This window comes from Anomaloglossus baeobatrachus, chromosome 6 (genome assembly GCF_048569485.1).
Source record: "Anomaloglossus baeobatrachus isolate aAnoBae1 chromosome 6, aAnoBae1.hap1, whole genome shotgun sequence".
In the NCBI taxonomy this organism is placed as follows: domain Eukaryota; kingdom Metazoa; phylum Chordata; class Amphibia; order Anura; family Aromobatidae; genus Anomaloglossus; species Anomaloglossus baeobatrachus.
Window position 1 is genome coordinate 59283222 of NC_134358.1, and position 18996 is coordinate 59302217.

The 18996-nt window shown below is 38.4% G+C and overlaps 1 protein-coding gene across 7 annotated transcripts in view; it reads left to right on the forward strand.

Annotated features, from left to right (window-relative positions):
* The window catches only part of CSMD3 (CUB and Sushi multiple domains 3), a 2007504-nt gene that overhangs the window by 836490 nt on the left and 1152018 nt on the right, over nucleotides 1-18996 (forward strand). The gene's annotated exons all lie outside the window — the stretch shown is intronic.

Consider the following 18996-nt stretch of genomic DNA (forward strand, 5'->3'; position numbering starts at 1 on the left):
TATTTCATGATATTGACAATTGCATTTTTGTATAAAAAATGAAATCTAACAATGTATTTTTACAGTTTTACAGAAGAGAATGTCTCAAGCGTTTCTACGCAAATCAAAAAAGTCCATGGAGCCTCTGTTAGGAGTCTCGACATGGAAAATAGCCAGACATCCCTCCGGGAAGGACTTAAGGCCACTTTACACACATAGCGACATCGCTAGCGATGTTTCTGGTGAAAGCACCCGCCCCCATCGGTTGTGCGTTACGGGCAAATCGCTGCCCATGGCGCACAACATCGCTAACACCCGTCACACGTACTTACCTGCTTAGTGACGACGCTGTGGCCGGCAAATCGCCTCCTTTCTAAGGGGGGCGGTTCGTGCGGCCTCCCAGCAGCGTCACTAAGCTGCCGCCCACCTCCTTCCTTCCTCATTGGCGGCGGCCACAGATATGATGTTGTTCCTCGTTCCTGCGGTGTCACACATAGCGATGTGTGCTGCCGCAGGAATGACTAACAACATCGTACCTGCAGCAGCAATGATATTTGAGATTATAACAACGTGTCAATGATCAACGATATTGATCGTTAACGGTCATTCCTGCGTTTCACATGCAACAACGTCGCTAGCGAGGCTAGATGTGCGTCACAAATTCCGTGACCCCAATGACATGTCATTAGCGATGTTGTTGCGTGTAAAGTGGCCTTTAGCCAAGGAGTGGTTCTTTTTAGGAGACCACCATAACCATCATATTAAGTGGCCCTTTTAGTCACTATCCAGCTCTTGATGAGTTTAAAGATATGACAAGGGAAATACCATGGACAGGTATCCATCCACAGACAGCTGTTTCGGGGTATTGCCCCTCATCAGTGTGGAGTGGGATTCTGGCTAGGTGGGAGCAATGCCTAGTAGACCAGCAAGACAAAACAATCACTGATCTCGGGGAGACCAGCCAGAGAAAACACTTCCAGTAGCCAGCAAAGGCGCTCAACACAGTAAAATCCTAGCTGCCTTGCCCCCTGGGAAGTATGCAAATCAAAAAAGTCCATGGAGCCTCTGTTAGGAGTCTCCACACAGAAAATAGCCAGATAAGCATTTCTAAAGTAGGTAAAACAAAAACAGTGCTAAGACACTATTTTTTTCTTGCCTAGATAAAAGTCGCCATTGATATTTTCTTGTTGGAGGACAACTTATCCAAAAATCTCAGCTAGTCAAAAGTTATCGGAAAACCAAAATAAATTAGGTAAATGGATAAAAAATCAGGAGCAATCAATAGACGCTGTCGGATTTTTCTTTTTTTTTATTTCTTTGCTCCATTTTTTGGGTGGGCACAATTTTTTTAAAGTTATTGTTTGAGAATTTACTTATTGTAAATCAACCGTTTTTATACTACTGAAATTCACAACTAATTTGGATTCCAACTATCAGAGGAGTAATCCTACAACTGCGTATACATTAAATAGAAGTAAACTCGGGACTACAGAACAGGAGAAGGACTTGGGTATTCTCATTACAAATAAGCTGAGCAGCAGCACTCAATGTCAAGCAGAAGCTGCTAAAGCAAACAAGATTTTAGGGTGTATAATGAGAGATTAGATCCCGTGATCCCAACGTATTGTAACCCCTCTATAAAACAATTGTAAGGCCACATCTGGGATCCAGTTTTGGGCTCCACATTTTACAAAGGACATTCAGAAGTTAGAGTCAGTTCAAAGGCAGGCAACTAGACTATTACAAGGAATGGAGGCCGCCCATATGATGAGAGGTTGAAAAAGCTAGATATGTTTAGCTTAGAAAAAAGACGTCTCAGAGGACATCTCATTTATATGTATAAATACATGTGTGGTCAATATAAAGGACTGGCACATGACTTATTTCTTCCAAAGACAGTACTATAGACCAGGAGGCACTCACTGCGAGTGGAAGAAAAGCGATTCCGAAACCTAAATAGGAAAGGGTTCTTTACAGTTAGAGCAGTCAGACTGTGGAATGCACTACCACAAGAGGTAGTAATGGCAGATACTATAACAGCTTTATATCAGGGCTGGATGATTTCCTCAGTACACAACATTGTAGGTTATAAATGACTTAGTGAACAAATGTGGAACTGGTGGAGGAAGGTTGAACTAGATGGACCTAGGTCTTATTTTTCAACCTAAGTAACTATGTAACTATGTAACTAAGATTGGCTTTGCTTTACCCTTATGTGCACAACAGTTAGGTTGATCATTCTGTCTTCAGGTTATATGTTGCTCATTACGATGGTCATCAGTTTCTACTAATCTAAAAAGATCTCTATAATGCTTCACCATCATACATCTCTGCTTTCATCTCTGTTTCATAACTTAACATATGAGGAATTCCACAAATAATATTATGAGTACCCTAACAAATAAAGCATTTGAGTCTACAGCAAAAAAGAGGGAGTACCAATAACAATCATAAGTAAAAATGTCAACATTTTTTAGGTATATGATATAAAGCTAGCTAGTTAATGTATTAACTTTTTTATATTTTTAGGTGAGTTATTGACCTATGACCTAGCCATTTTTATTGCATTATTCCTTTCATGACTTCTTCCATGCTGCACCTATTTTGTGGAACTCACACTAGTCATTACGCATTGTTCCTAATATTCCCAGCTCTTTGAAAACAATTTCTAGGTCCAAATGTCCCACTACTATAATCCATGGCCTTTACATAGCCTGAACTTGCCACTATATATCTATATTAGCCCAGACTGGGTGAGAAGAAGGGTTAATGCAACTCTTAAGGGCTGGTACTCTGGTCAAAATTGAAAACGTACTATATCTGTGTCACTCCTTCCATTCCATTTAGATTGTAAGATCTTATAAACCGGAATTAATGATGAGTGGATGAGGCAACAATCAAAATTGCTTAATTTTGCACATTGTCCTGGGAAATTCAATTCATGGAGAAGTTACTTTCTGCTAAGTTAATGTCCCTTATAATGTGGTGTCTTCAGATCTCAGAGCATGGTAAATGTAATATGGAAAAAGTTTCCAAAATCCTTAAACTCACCTCAGCATTCATCTCTCCATTGCCTCTACTCCTTACTATCTCTCATCTGGTCCTTGTCTTCTGATCTCCAATGGTACAATGTGCAATACAGGGTAATATTGTGGTGCCGTGTTAGCCAGAAAAATCAATTGAAATACTATGTCCCAAGAATGACAAAAGTATTTTAGGAGGGATACCTTTATAGGCTAACCAGAAAAATTATATTAGCAAGCTTTCAGAGCACAAAGGCACCTTCTTCAGGCATGTTACAAATCAAATGTAATTTGCCTGAAGAAGAAGCCTTGATGCTCTGAAAGCTTGCTAATATAATTTTTCTGGTTAGCCTATAAAGTTATCACTCCTAAAATACTTTTGTCATTCTTGGGACATAGTATTTCAATTGATCTCCTCTGGTCAAATTGAAATTCTGAGGCCTTCACACTGAACCGGAAATCTAGCTCTAATGAAGACTGGAACAGTTCTGCTTATGCGCACAAGGTCTCAGTTCATGTCATAATATTAACAAGTTGTGACTTATCAAGTGCTTGAGCAGAACCTTCTCGGGCCCCAACAGAGCTGAAAGTCCTGGCTCAGAGTGAGAGGCCTGCTGATTTAAGCATGAGCGGTGTAGATTAATAGATATGACGAGGACTAGACGGTTGACAGTGAGGATTGGAGGAGCCGCCAAGCTGAGCTGTAAGATGAGTTTAAGGATTTTACTATTTTTCTAACCTTTCAGTAGTATTTTGCTGATCATGGAAATCCTGAATCTGCTGAAAAGTGAATTACGAAAAATCCGTATTTGTAAAATTTAAGTAGACACCAATTAAAGATTGAACTTATTTCCCTCATCTCCAGCAGGGACTTCTATCTTCATTATCTTACTATTTGTTTATTTTGCATGTCTGTTAGATGCCTACATCTAAAGCACTTTGGAACATATTAGCTCTATGCAAATGAAAAATACTATTATTTATATATTATTATTGTTAAAACACCAAAATACCATAGAAATGCTATTTATTCACACACACACAAACACACACACAATATATGAAGAACATTTCTAATATGAATTCATAATAAAAAAAATAATAGAAAGTTCAATTAAAGAGGACACATTATAAACAATTATTATGCAATATGTTTTAAAGGGGGACTTCCATTTATGGTTTGATACCAAATAGATATGTTCACTAGGTGAAGTTAAATCATAGAATCATACAATGGTAGAGTTGGAAGGGACCTCATAGGCCATCGGGTCCAACCCACTGCGAGTGCAGGTTTTTGTAAATCATCCCAGCTATGTGTTTATCCAGTTTCCGCTTGCAGATTTCCAGTGCTGGAGAGGTCACCACCACAAGTTGAATTCAAGTAAAATTGTTAGAAATGAATAATTCTTTATTGTAAATCTGATAGTTGCTCTACAATAAAAGCATTAAAATGTATGGAAATATTAGCTCTTTTTAGACAGACTGGATCAAAAATTATAGTTTTACATGTTCCCCTTCACTTTATTGTATCCCAACCCTCAGCTGAACTTGATTTACATATCATTTTTAGGCTACAGCAATTATGTTTCGTTCCCTTTTTCATCCGCAAAACATATATTTCAAATATTGGCTCAAAAAGAGATTAGAGACCAATTTTTAAGGGTTATTTGAAGAACGCTAGGTCATGTTTGAATTAGGCCATTTTCAGGGTCCCCATTATATGGAACTTCTCCAATTATCAAGTAATAATTGGGATAATAAACAAGGATTCTCCACTAGAGGTGAGCGGACACAAACCTTAAAGTTATGTTTTAGCCCCAAACACAGAGTTTAAAAGAAAAAATCAGTGTTCGAGTATCAAGTACGGATGCTTTAAGTATGCACAAAGCAGATAATCAAAAATGAGCCACTTATCCAATTAGTGTATATAGCAAAATAAGAGGCTAAAATATAACCTTTGTTATAAAGTTTTTAAAAACCTATAGTGCAAAGGTAACCAAAAGCCTCCCTAGGTTACTGGCAGTATCTTACTTCAGATATAGACCACATACGAGTATAGTATATTCATGTGGTCTACAGAGAGAGGCCACTGACATAACAAAATCAACAAAAAACCCCACAACAAAACAAACATAAATTGTGTGATTACTTTAAGCAATTATATGGACAGTGGTCCAGCAAGAAGATAACCAATTAATAAAAAACCCCACAATATTATATATCCAACAAAAATACCGATTGACAGTGGTCGATAATCAAATGACACCATACTATTTATTGGCAGTACAAATGATGGATAAGTAACATTCTGAAGAAAGACATTAATCCAGCTGAGTGCTAACGGTGGTTTTAATTTATGCAAATCAGACAGTGCACAGAAGACGTTTACGCGTTTCTGGCTTGACGCCCTTAATCATAACCACACGTGGTTAGGATTAAGGGTGTCAAGCCATAAACGCATAAACATCTTCTGTGCACTGTCTGGTTTGCACGAATCAAAACCACCATTAGCACTCAGCTGGACTAATCTCTTTCTTCATTGCTGTGCAGCCAGGGCAGGGACGATGTCCGAGACTGAGGCACGGTGGGTTAAGGTGGTGGTAAACTGGAATTTTTAAGTAACATTCTCACCAGATTGTTGGAGTATGGGGTGACTCAGCATCTCCTTCATGAGAGTCCTCCAGCCTCATGACGTTATTGGCCCTATTTATCCCTGAGAGACTCGTCTTGACCTGTCACCCCAAAACTTCCACCCTAACAAGGGAAGACCACATCTAACTCTATTACTTGAACCCCTATAGATTCCCTGGCCTCGTCCCGATGCATTTCATCATCACCAAATCATCAGGGGACTCCGATATATAGTATGGGTCAGAGGTTCTGTGTCCCGGCTCTCAGGCAAAATGAATTGCAAAGAACTCAAGCAAGCATCACTGTGCTCGGAAATGCTCGGTGCTTAACCAAGTACAAGCCACTTGCAGTATTTGAATGGCTCACACTGGGGGTAAAATCAGCATTAGTGTGTACAAAAATAAAAGAAAACCCTGTCCTCCCTCCTCTGGTAGTTTCATAGTTTCATAGTTTTTAAGGTTGCAGGGAGACTCTAAGTCCATCTAGTTCAACCCGTAGCCTAACATGTTGATCCAGAGGAAGGCAAAAAAAAACAATGTGTCAAATAGGCTCCAATGGGGAAAAAATTTCCTTCCTGACTCCACATCCGGCAATCAGACTAGTTCCCTGGATCAACCCCCTCTCATAAAATCTAATATACATAACTGGTAATATTATATTTTTCAAGAAAGGCATCCAGGCTCTGCTTAAATGTTAGTAGTGAATCACTCATTACAACATCATGCGGCAGAGAGTTCCATAGTCTCACTGCTCGTACAGTAAAGAATCCTCGTCTGTGATTTTGATTAAACCTTCTTTCCTCAAGACGTAGCGGATGTCCCCGTGTTCCAGTCGCAGGCCTAGGTGTAAAAAGATCTTTGGAAAGGTCTCTGTACTGTCCCCTCATATGTTTATACATTGTGATTAGATCCCCCCTAAGCCTTCATTTTTCTAAACTAAATAACCCCAAGTTTAATAACCTGTCTTGGTATTGCAGCCCACCCATTCCTCTAATAATCTAGGTCGCTCTTCTATCTACCTGTAAGATTATGCTATTTATAACCTTCTATACTTTTGCTATCAAGAAAAGCATCCATTCCTCTCTTAAATTCATTCAGTGAGTTGGCCATCACCACTTCCTCAGGAAGAGAGTTCCAGAGCCTCACTGCTCTTACCGTGAAGAACCCTCTTCTATGCTGATGTAGGAATTTTCTTTCCTCCAATCGAAGAGAATGCCCCCTTGTTCTTGTCATAGTCCTTGGTACAAACAGATCATGGGAGAGATCTCTATATGGCCCTCTGATATATTTGTACATATTTATTAGGTCTCCCCTAAGTCTTCTCTTTTCTAGAGTAAATAGACCTAATTTTGATAACCTTTCCGTGTATTGTGGTGCACCCACTCCATTTATTATTTTAGTAGCCCGCCTCTGAACCCTTTCAAGTTCAGTAATGTCTTTCTTGAGCACCGGCGCCCAAAATTGAACACAATACTCCAAGTGTGGTCTGACGAGTGATTTGTACAGAGGGAGAATGATGTTTATTATTTATCAATATATGTTTAGTATACTGCCTATTGCTGACTGTATGTGGGCGGAGACTTGAACTGCCCAATCAGTGACTTCCAATGAGATTCAAGCAAAGTTCGGGTCCAGAAAAGAACTTTATCTAAAGTCCAGACGAAACTGCAGAATCTGAACTTTAACAGGTCTGCTCATCTAAATTCTCCACTGAAAATACTGGTAAACTCACGACAGATTGGGAATCAAGTTCAGTCTTATATTTGTCCCACATTATGATAAATATCTAATGTACAGTATATGACAGAAATAGTCCCATGTGTTGCCTGAATTGATGTGAAAAGACAATAATCCCTTACTTATCCATGATGACACAAGCAATTTGTTCAAGCTTGATTCATTATGCCAAAAAATAGAGGAAAAACCACTTGTGATGGAAGTATTATGTGAATGCAAACTTGACATTAAACAGTGTAGAGCTTATTAACTTCTTTAATGAGGATAGGTTTAGTGGTAGGAGTGGAAGAATTACCCAGCAGTGATTGCTCTAAAAGAGTACATGGCTGGAGGAAATTGAATAATTGAATAATGGAAATGAAAACATTCGGAGAGCTTTGATGCAGATGTCTTAAGAGATACAAAGCAGGAATTAGTTTGTGCAGCTACTTATGATAAATAGGCCTGTTTTAAGAGGTTTTATGTGACTGAATAAGAGGATGATACTGGATGTGCACTGGGGTTCGCGGCTAGTTCAATTGACATGCTTAACGCAAAACAAATGCAAAGAGAAATCAAACGGCCAGCTAGCGTATCTTATAGGGACCCATCTTCTATAAAAGGAAGCAGTAAAGCGAAATCACAACTAAAACTGGCTACACTACACATATACTGTATGCTAAAAGTAAATTGTGTGTAGAAACACATCCATAGTCTGTAAGAATTGTACATCTAGTGATATGCAACTGAATAGGCTAGACTCTATTAATTCATAGTCATCAGACAAAAAGATCAAATAGATAAAAATTCACTAATATGCAGTAATTAATTATTACAATGAAAAGCAAAAAGGTAACATTGGGTGGACCCACGGATATCCGAGATCAGGATCTAACCAGATTTAAAAAAACAAACAGTTCAGGCTGGGAATTGATGCCAGATATCTGGCAGGATGCCAGTTCCCATAAAAGTTTAATTTTGATATACAGCCAAGACAACTTGCATATCTGGTGACTACAGATGCTTGGGTATAAATACAGCTTTTACGTCAACTCTACTCACAAATATTCAAATGGGTTGAGGTTGGGGACTGTTGAGACCAATCCAGTATCTAAACTATGTCTTTGCCAATTTTGACATATGCTGTGTGTTGTTATCCTGGTGGAGCACTATGTCATCCTTTTCATACCCATAGTACTCGAATGCATGAAGTATCTCCTCTTCTACAATACTCACATAAAGCTAAGCATTGAAACCACCATCAATCTTGGCCAAGTATTGAATGCTTTTACGCTGTGAAATAACCCCTTATCCTCAGGCTTCGACCCCAAATTTGACAGTTACTTCAATTTATTGATCCGTTAGCCCCTTTTTCTTTTGTTTCTTACAGACACTTTTGCACCCATCAGAATAAGGTTTATTGACTTTCATATCATCGCTCCAAATCACCCGTTTCCAATCTTCTACTGTCCACTTTTTGTACTTTTTTTTGCAAACCCAAGCCAACACTAATTGTAGGTAAATTGAAGTTAAGACTTCTTAACCTTTTTTAGGCTCCCATTCCAGACTTGTTTAAGGTGCATTGCACGATGCTTGCATGGACATATGTGATCTCACTTTTATGATGCGTACGAGCCACCTCTACTGCTGTGTTTGTTGCGCCAGAACTGACAGACCTTGTTATAAGCCGACTTGTTGACTTTGATATTTTGCCTGGATATCCACCTCTTGGATTTGAATGGATTTATGGACTTCATTTTGTATTTTTCGAACTGTCAAGGCACTCACATGATGCAATTTGACAATTTTCTTGCCCATGAGACCGCTATCGATGAGCTAAATGATATTGTTTCTATTTTCTTGGGAAATCTTTTTCATGGCTGCGCCTCCATTTTAACCAGTAACCGTTCACTTGAAAATCAATCTAATACCACTGAGCTATTAGGGAAAGTGAGAATAAGTTGTATTTTGTAGTGTACAGGAAGAAAACAATTTTTCAACCAACAGGAGCAAAACAGTAACAATGCAGTGACATGACAAGAATCTACATAACTAATCTGCTGAATAGTTGCAAGTCAATATTCTGTATGTTAGTTAAGATGATTGTCTATAAATTAAAGGTAGTCTCACTTTGGAAGCTAAAGTGAATGGTGAGATATGGAGCCTGAAAGTCAAAAGTTCAAAAAATTGTTACCCTTTTGCTCATTACTCATTAGTGTATGTACAAGTAGGTTTGACTAAGTAAATGGAAAAAAATAAGATGGATATTACCATTTTCCTCAATAAAAATTTAGCTTAAATAATCTGCTTTATAATAGTTAATGAATATTACAAACCTTAGACTTTTTAGAGAACAAGAAATAATGGTTCCATAAAGCAGGAATTACCATTTAAAGGATTTGGAAAGCAAGAAAAAAATGCCTATTACAGTAGCCACAAATGCATCTGCAGAACGCACCTTGACTATATATCGTACCAATACACTTCATTAAAAATCACAAAAAAAACCCATCTGAAATGTTTCACCGGACTGCTCTGGCTTCTGCAAGGGATTCGGAGCTTCAAAAGCCTTACTCCTGGAGTCAGCGGAAACGTTCTTTGACACATTTTAGGCTATGTGTGTGCTAGAAAGTGCCTTTTTCTTAAGAAAAATCTGGAACCTCGTAAAGAATCCCGCACCCGCGGTAAAAAAACACACACCAAAACCACAGTGAAATCCGCATGTGGTTTTACCGTGGTTTGCTGCAGATTTACCGCGGATTTTAAGCAGGTTGGTCCCTGTGGATTTTTACCATTATCTATGGCAAAATCTGCAGGTACCTGCGGAAAAGAAGTGACATGCACATTAATTCCGCAGCGGAAAATCCGCGGGTATAAAAAAATGCAGTATGTGTACAGCATTTTTTAAAACCCACAGGATTTGCTGGGGAATGACTGCAGCAATGTCAGACACATTTTCTGCAGCAAATCCAAGGCAAATCTGTGGCAAAATCTGCGGTAAATCCGCAGCGTGCGCACATAGCCTAAGATGGGGTTTTTGCTTTTGATTTTATATTAACTCTAGTTGTTCTATATATCAGCATTGAATGAAGTGTGTTCTGCAGGTGCTACTAGGTATAAATTCCCTTTTAAATAAGATGCTTCTAGCTATACTATCCCTTTTTAATAAGTCCTCTGTGCAATAATAACATGGGTATACTGTTTTATGTTCTGGCTGGCCTAAAGGTTTTAATACAGTATTGTATATTATTTTTGGGGGTTAGCTAATAACATTCATAGTTTTGTAAACATACGTAGTGTGCAGCAGATCACAAAAGCCGCAGTACAATTGTTGTCACCTTTCCAAAATTTGGGGTAAACATGTTTGGGTCAAGCATGTGATACACATTGAAACTCACCTGTGAAATGTAACAGGTGTGGTGAAATAGAAAATTCAAAAGAGGAGGCACCGGTACCGGAGAACGGAGACACCCATCCAACCAGTCAGTACCGCACCGCCCCTTAGGTGAGTATTACAATGGGATTTTTATGTTCTTCACAGCATGTTAAGGGCCCGTTACATGCTACAATTTATCTGATGATCGCATGTGCGATGTGACACGCCCAGATCATATTTACAATTTGCCGGTACCGCTTGTAGGTCGTTTATTTGCTGTCACACGTAACGATCTCAAAATGGATGCATCAGCGATCAACGATATATTGTTGGACCCAGGCAGTCATTTGAATGTTGTTCGATGTTGGCAGGGTGTCAAATGGAACAATATGTTGGCTGCTTCCCCAAAACGAACAATTTTTTAAAAATGAACGACGTGTCAACGATCCACGATTGTCATCCTATTTGCGATCGTTCAGAGACGCTCGTAGGTGTAACACGCAACGACGTCTCAAACGATGCTGGATGTGCCTCACGGAATCCGTGATCCCGACGACATATCTCCTGATAAATTGTAGCGTGTAATGGGCCCTTTAGAATGCTGTATATAAGTGCCAAATCTGGTGACAGGTTCCCTTTAAAACAACATTAATTATCAATAAAAGAACATTAAATTTATCCTTTGAATTTAATTTTTATTCTTACATTTTCTATTCTGACTCAGTGCAGCTAAGTCATGTAAAATCTCTTTTCTGATGTCCCACTATTTTAGGAAACAAAATAAGTATGTTCAGTAATCCGAGTTCATGAACTGGAAAATATCCACTTAGAACTAAGAAAATAGCACATGGTACAAAAAGAGCAAAACGACATGCTATGTATAACAAGCTTATGTTGTCAATTACGGGATCTCTATGGGGAAATATAGATTTCCCAATCGACTGTCAAATTTAGGAAGAAAAACATAACTAATACGAAATTCACAAATGTCTGAACTGTCATTTCATTTTCTATGGTGTTATATATTTTACTTCCAAATCTATCCCTAGGCAGAACAAATGCTAATTATTTTTTGATTATTTAAGTGAATTTGTGCTAAACTTACATACAAGTTATTTCCTAGTTATTAACAAGGTATTGATGTGAATTATGTATTTATTTCATTTTTTCAGGTTCTAACCTTAGGCTTCACAGCTGTCATCTAAGTATTGCTTGTTTAGGCTCTGTTCCTACCACATCATGTTTTTACACTAAATTTGACGCATTTATTGGAAGATCTTCTGACATATGCATCAATCATAGATGATTGGCATATGCTACTGAAGACTTTAAACATTCATTGTAAAAAATACATTTTTTTGGATCTCTATTAAATTAAAAGGAACCAATCACCAGGATTTTCGTATATAACCTAAAGCCAGTGCTATACTGGCACTATCAGGCTGATTCAATACATACCTGTAGTGGTCAGTTCGGATGTTTAGGTTTTGAAATCTAAAAAAGTAAAGTTTATAAAATGAGCTGCTTGTTGAGTGACAGTTGCACTGGAGCAGATAATATATTCATAGTTATCCCCTCCCCCTGTTAGAATTAGCATAAGCATTATACAAATGATTCACTTTGTCTGTTGCAGGACCTGTGTGAGGTTATACCCATGTGACCAGAAAGGGCAGGGCCTCAGCCAACAAAGCTGGATACCAGGTCACATGGGTATGACCTCACACAGGTCCTGCTAGACAAAGTGAATCGTTTGTTTAATACTTATGCTAATTCTAACAGGGGGAGGTGATAATTATGAATATATTATCTGTTCCATTGCAACTGCCACTCAACAAGCAGCTAATTTTATAAACTTTACTTTTTTGGATTTCAAAACCTATACATCTGAGCTGACCACTACAGGTATGTATAGACTCAGCCTGATAGTGCCAGTAAAGCACTGATTTTAGGTTATAATTATAAACGAAAATCCTCGTGATTGGTTCCCTTTAAAAAGTATAGTTGAGCACTCCATTAAATAATTTCATCAGAATTGACAGAAAAACATTATTCAGACATTCCCCTGATATATATTTATCACTCAAATGAGGCAAATAATGTCTTAAATATAAAATTTTTGACTCAGTTTCCCCTCCACTATTTCCAAACCAGGTGCTTTACATAGTTTCAATCTTGAGATCAACTACCAGCATGCGCATTGTCAACATGTAGCCTCTAGAGATGAGAGAACCTGAGGTTTGGTTTTCAAGCCAAACACCAACCTAAAAACACATGATTTGGATTCGGAGTTCGAATGCTTTACGTACAAACTTAAAGGGAACCTGTCACCGGATGTTTATAATACCCACCTAACGGTCGGTGCAGAGCAGACTGGTTGGATGGGCGTCTCCGTTCTCCGGGTCTGCATCTCCTCTTTTGGCCATCTTTGTCCTCCTTCTGAAGCTAGTGTGAATGACACGTTCTACGTTATCTGCGCTAGCCAATATTGAGGTCCTGCACAGGTACACTGCAATCGTGTCATCTGTCCTGTCCTACTCAAGAAAGATCAAAGTACGCCTTCACTGGACCTCAATTCTGGCTATTGTAGATGACTTAGAACGAGTCATCCACACTAGCTTCAGAAGGAGGACAAAGATGGCCAAAAGAGGAGGCTCTGACCCGGAGAATGGAGATGCCCATCCAACCAGTCTGCTCTGCACCGACCGTTAGGTAAGTGTTATAAACATTCGGTGACAGGTTCACTTTAACTAATACAAGCAACAATGTGCTCAGGTACGCTTGGTGCTCAGCCCTGTTTGAGCCTTTTGCAGTGTTGTAACGGCACACACTTGGGGTAACAACTGTGTGATCACATGTAGTGTGCAACCCCAAACAAGAGTGCCCGGTGATTTTTCGTTTTTGCGCTCTATTTTTTCTTCGTCTTATTCTTAGAGCTAGAATTTTTTATTTTTCCATCTATATAGCCAAGGAAGGGGTTGTTTTTAGCGGGATGAGTTGTACTTTGGATAACACCATCAATTTTTTCATATCATGTTACAGTTAGCAGAAAAAAATTCACTGTGGCAAAATAGCAGAAAAAGTGGAACTGCAATTTTTTTTTTTAAATTATACAGTTTATGTTATCATAAAACTGACCTGGCAGTGTAATTTTCCAGGTCAGTACGATTAAGTAGATACCAAATATGTGGAAACAAAATTCAGGAATTGTCTGTTGCCACTTCACAAGAGCCTAACATTTACATTTTTGGGAACTGCGACCCAAACTGATGTTTTAATTGATATATTTTTGGGGTATTTTCCTGTTTTATTGTCATTTATATTACACTTTTTCTCTAGTGGTGGCCAAAAAAGCTGAAATTCTGGTGTTTTGATTTTTTTTTTCTCATTTCACTGTTCACCAATTGGATTAATTTATTATTATTTTGATAGATAAGACTTTTACAAATGCAGCTGTACAAAATATATTTTTTTACTGCTTAAATGAGGGTGATTTGATCTTTTACATTTTTCTTAATTGTTTTCATATTTTGTAAAACATTCTACTTTGCACTGAATTTAATAGTCCCCTTGAAACTTAAATAGTTGGATCACTTGTTCAATATAAAGCAGTGTATCTGCAGGCTCCTATGAACACCGGCCATGGGCTAACTTTCATAGGATTACTGAGATGACAGACACAGGGGTCATCAGCTGAACCATGGCTGTCAAGACTACTCATCAAGGTCTCATGATTGTGTGACAGGCATGCCAATGAAAGCTCAGAGGAGCATACCCCCCTTACAGGGTGGATTAAATGCCTCTGTCAGAGATTGACAGCGGTATCTAACAGGTTGACAGCTACAGGACGACCGCCGCTCCCCATGAGGCTGTTAGAGGCAGATGAAGGCTGAATGACACAACCTTCATTTGCAGGAAAAGATGTTGGCTTGGTGTGTGACCCCACATTAAAGGCATGCCATTAGTGATAAAGGTGTTAATCCAGTGCAGCCTAAGGATCTGCAGATCACAATATCAGTGTAGAACATGTCTCTTGTGCATATGGCTTTCTAAGAAATATCTGAAAAGTTTTATGATATTCTGTGCCATAAATGATGGGATATTCAAAGTCTTTGCAATTTTGCATTGACTAGCATTTTTATGAAATTTTTCCACAAATTTCTAGACGCAGCGGTTCACAGATTGGTGAACCTCTTTGATTCTGAGATACTCTGCCTTTCTAAATGCCATTTTTATGCACAGGCATATGATCTAGTTAAAAAATTACCAACCTGCTGCTTTTCATTAGTATCAGTATTTTTTAAGCCTTTTGATAAAACTGTGCAACATTTATGACATGTAGCGCCACAATCTATTTCTAATATATATATATATATATATATATATATATATATATATATATATATATATATATATATATATATATATATACATATACATTATTTTTTTTTTTTTCAATTATGTTGTAAAATGTCCAAAATTCAACTTCTCATCTGCATTCTTTGTTCTGCTGGGAATAAAATATTGCTATAAAAGATTTCAAGATCACTGAAATCTTGCTTGCATTGCATTTTACACAGTGTCCAAACTTTTTGGAAATGTGGTTGTGCCTTTTGCAAATTTTGCATAAATCGATAGAGCAGGTAAACTTTAATATATATATATATATATATATATACACAGTACAGACCAAAAGTTTGGACACACCTCATCTCTAGAATAACTGTTAAGAAGAGATTTTGTGCAGCAGGCCTTCATGGTAAAATAGCTGCTAGGACCCACTGCTGAGGCAAGCAGAAGAGACTTGTTTGGGCTTTTGGGCTAAAGAACACAAGGAATGGACATTAGACCAGTGGAAATCTGTGCTTTGGTCTGATGAGTCCAAATTTGAGATCTTTGGATCCAACCACCGTGTCTTTGTAGAAAAGGTGAACGGATGGACTCTACATGGCTGGTTCCCACCATGAAGCATGGAGGAGGAGGAGTGATGGTGTGGGGGTGCTTTGCTGGTGACACTGTTGGGGATTTATTCAAAATAGAAGGCATACAGAACCAACATGCCTACCACAGCATCTTGCAGCGGCATTCTATTCCATCCGGTTTGCGTTTAGTTGGACCATCATTTATTTTTTAACAGAACAATGACCCCAAACACACCTTCAGGCTGTGTAAGGGCTATTTTACTAAGAAGGAGAGTGATGGGGTGCTACGCCAGATGACCTGGCCTCCACAGTCACTAGACCTAAACCCAATCGATATGGTTTGGGGTGAGCTGGACCGCAAAGTAAAGGCAAAAGGGCCAACAAGTGCTAAGCATCTCTGGGAACTCCTTCAAGACTGTTGGAAAACCATTTCCAGTGACTACCTCTTGAAGCTCAACAAGAGAATGCCAAGAGTGGGCAAAGCAGTAATCAAGGCAAAAGGTTGCTACTTTGAAGAACCTAGAATATAAGACATATATTCAGTTGTTTCACACTTTTTAAGTATTTCATTCCACATGTTTTAATTCATAGTTTTGATGCCTTCAATGTGAATCTACAATTTTCAGAGTCCTGAAAATAAAGAAAACTCTTTGAATGAGAAGGTGTGTCCAAACTTTTGGTCTGTACTGTATATATATATATATATATATATATATATATATACACACATAAAATTTTCACAGGTTCGTCATAAATTATCCCCATCAGTAATAATGTTTATCAATGCAGGCGACAAAGAAAAGCATTAAGTAAGGATATGTGATATATGCTTTAGGAAATGATCTATTGATCCAATATAAAAAAGTACTTCTCGTAAATTGCAACATGCATTAATTTATGGCCTCCTGATGTTGAATGGAGGCTTATGATTTTTTTTTTTTATATTAAGGACTATGAAAGCTAAAAGTGCTTGCAATGACATTTCCCATCTTACAGGGATATCTCAGGTTTCATTTCATTATTTTATTTATTTAAATGTGAATATAAAATTTGGTTGCACCCATACAGTAGGTGACTGTTTCTACACAGTGCAATATGACAGGCCTTGGATTAGTATTGAGTCATGTCACCATAAACTGATAAAAGAGCCGTAAACATGTGATGCCCATATTGAAAAAGTGGGAAACTCCATTCTGTTAGAACTATGATAGAAACGTTTGGAGTAACCTGGAACAATTACTTGTGTGAGAATTCACAGAGGCACAATTTCCCCATTCTTACTGCTCAGGATGTCAGGAAACAGTAAAAACAGCTATATGTTTATGGAGCCAAGAATATGCAGGCAAAAGGAGCATCACAGAAGTATACTTATCCAAAAGCAAGTTAAGATCACGCCCAGTGAAAAATAAGACTGTCCAGTCCGCTATTGGCACCCAGTTCAGCCTCATTCCCCTGATGAAGCCAGATATGGTGAAACATGTTGGGGAGACTAGGAGTTTATAGGTTTTAATACAGTCATATGAAAAAGTTTGCGAACCCCTATTAATGTTAACCTTTTTTCTTTATAACAATTTGGGTTTTTGCAACAGCTATTTCAGTTTCATATATCTAATAAATGATGGACTGAGTAATATTTCTGGATTGAAATGAGGTTTATTGTACTAACAGAAAATGTGCAATCCGCATTTAAACAAAATTTGACCGGTGCAAAAGTATGGGCACCCTTATCAATTGCTTGATTTGAACACTCCTAACTACTTTTTACTGACTTACTAAAGCACTAAATTGGTTTTGTAACCTCATTGAGCTTTGAACTTCATAGGCAGGTGTATCCAATCATGAGAAAAGGTATTTAAGGTGGCCACTTGCAAGTTGTTCTCCTATTTGAATTTCCTATGAACAGTGGCATCATGGGCTCCTCAAAACAACTCTCAAATGATCTGAAAACAAAGATTATTCAACAAATGCCGGCAACGGGAATCTTGTTAAAGTTAAGGGTCGCATGGATTCAACTCAGTATCAGCAGATTCTTGACAATAATGTGCAAGAATCAGTGACGAAGTTGAAGTTACGCAGGGGATGGATATATCAGCAAGACAATGATCCAAAACACTGCTCCAAATCTACTCATGCATTCATGCAGAGGAACAATTACAAAGTGCTGGAATGGCCATCCCAGTCCCCAGACCTGAATATCATTGAACATCTGTGGGATGTTTTGAAGCGTGCTGTCCATGCTCGACGACCATCAAACTTAACTGAACTGGAATTGTTTTGTAAACAAGAATGGTGAAATATACCTTCATCCAGGATCCAGGAACTCATTAAAAGCTACAGGAAGTGACTAGAGGCTGTTATTTTTGCAAAAGGAGGATCTACAAAATTTTAATGTCACTTTTATGTTCAGGTGTCCATACTTTTGCACCGGTCAAATTTTGTTTAAATGCGGATTGCGCATTTTCTGTTAGTACAATAAACCTCATTTCAATCCAGAAATATTACTCAGTCCATTAGTTATTAGATATATGAAACTGAAATAGCAAAAACCCAAATTGTTATAAAGAAAAAAGGTTAACATTAATAGGGGTGCCCAAACTTTTTGATATGACTGTAGTATTAGGGTGAGAATCAATTAAATGATATAGGAGATGCAGGTCCGCGGCCTGGTAGTCCTTTGAGAAAGAACAGATAATGTCTCCCCATGCTGTGGTTTTAATGTTATTGTTAGGCACATTAATTTAAGGAAGAAATAAATATTAAGTTTTAGGTTTTGAGTTGAGATACCTCTAGTTGCCTTCAGCAAATTGTGTTTAACATAATTTAACTCTACACTAACCAGTTAGTAGTGGAGATTAATGTGTACTCTAGGCACCCATAGCACAAATAGGGGATAAGGGTTGAATTACATTAAAGAGTAGAAAATTGTAAATTTTTTATACATATGGTAGTGTCATTAATTTTATTGGGGGTCTAAAAGGCAACATCCCTGCTTTTAGAGAGGGACATGTGTTGTGCCCCAGGGCAGCCGTGCGATCGATCCTCAGGCCTCACACCCAGACCTGACACCGAGCCGGGTGTCCTCCTCCCTCCTTCTTCTCTCCTCTCTTCCACCCACCAACTCCTCCCCTTCCCTCCAGGGACCTAACTACAGGAGGGTTGGATTTAAACCTCCTTGGAATCCTCCACTTCCTGGGCAGGCTTTACATCATAGGACGGCCAACCCTCTGATCATGCCCTCTTGTGGTCCAGGGTGGTGTTGTGTGAGTGTTTTAGGTGTGTGTGAGTTTAGCCAGAGCTAGGACTCCAGGAACCAGGTTGCAGATCTTAGTAGCATGACCCCAGGGGCGCTACAG